Genomic DNA, 1,021 nt, shown 5'->3' with positions numbered 1-1,021 from the left:
CCTCATTTAATGGTGTGCCACCTCATGGAGGTTACACACCAAATGCATTAATGTGGCCGGCCACATTAATGTGGGAGTTACACTAGTGTGGCCGGCCACACTAAAGGAAAATTGGGTTTTTCTTGTGGCAATTCAATTGTGGTAAATGCTTCTTCTTCCTTGTGTGCTTCTTCCTCTCTCAACCTGGCTGATGGTCATGGGTTTCATGGAGGAAAAGAGGAGTGTGAGTTAAATCCAAAGCCTAAGGGAAGGTGAAGGTCACAAAGGAGGGAACCAAGAGGTGTACATGTGTTTCCTCTTCTATATTCTCTCCTTTCTCACCTTTTAGATCCAATCCGAGAGCCCTAGAAAGTGCTAGCACACTTGTGGGTTCTCCTCTCCATCTTTGAGTGGTAGGAGACCACTCCTTGTTCGTGTGGATACCGCTAGAGGACCGTTCGCTTGACGGTCTCAAGATCCGGCTAACTTTGGACGTTGCGGGATTGCGAAGGGCACGCATCAAGGGTAAATGTTTTTCCCTCGTAGATCTAAAAGTCGATCGTGTTTTAAACTCTTACTCGTATTTTTCGTTCGGTTTTACCTTGCACGAGATCCGTGGCTTGGGCGATTCGGGGTTTCCGCGACGCGAAAAGCGGTTTTCGCGGCCCGAAAAACCCAACATTTCCAACCCATGATGTGGGCATTGTCTGAGCATACTATTATATCTATCCCATGCTTCAAAAAGAGATTCTGAGTCAGTTTGCTTGAAGCTCGCAATTAAATTCCTCATATGAGCTGTTTTGCTTGGTGGATAGAATTTATCAAGAAACTGTTGCTCACACTGCTCCCAAGTGGTGATGCTATTAGGGGCCAAAGAATTCAGCCATTGCTTTGCCCTATCTCTTAAAGAAAACCCAAATAATAATAATCTAACTGCTTCTGAAGGAACTCCATTCATTTTCATGGTACCACATATTTCATAAAAGACCTCTAAGTGTTGATTGGGGTCTTCATGAGGTCCTCCACCAAATTGGTTCTGCTG

At 45.0% G+C, this 1,021-nt stretch overlaps 1 non-coding gene across 1 annotated transcript; it reads left to right on the top strand.

Moving 5' to 3' along the window:
- The first annotated feature begins 665 nt into the window (after window positions 1-665).
- LOC122039309 lies at window positions 666-771 on the top strand. The gene has a single exon (XR_006128159.1). It is a non-coding gene; the product is annotated as a small nucleolar RNA R71 (small nucleolar RNA).
- The last annotated feature ends 250 nt before the right edge of the window (window positions 772-1,021 follow it).

Source organism: Zingiber officinale, chromosome 1A (genome assembly GCF_018446385.1).
Source record: "Zingiber officinale cultivar Zhangliang chromosome 1A, Zo_v1.1, whole genome shotgun sequence".
Lineage (NCBI taxonomy): Eukaryota > Viridiplantae > Streptophyta > Magnoliopsida > Zingiberales > Zingiberaceae > Zingiber > Zingiber officinale.
Note: the sequence above shows the minus strand (reverse complement) of the source record. Positions and strands in the feature narration are given on the sequence as shown.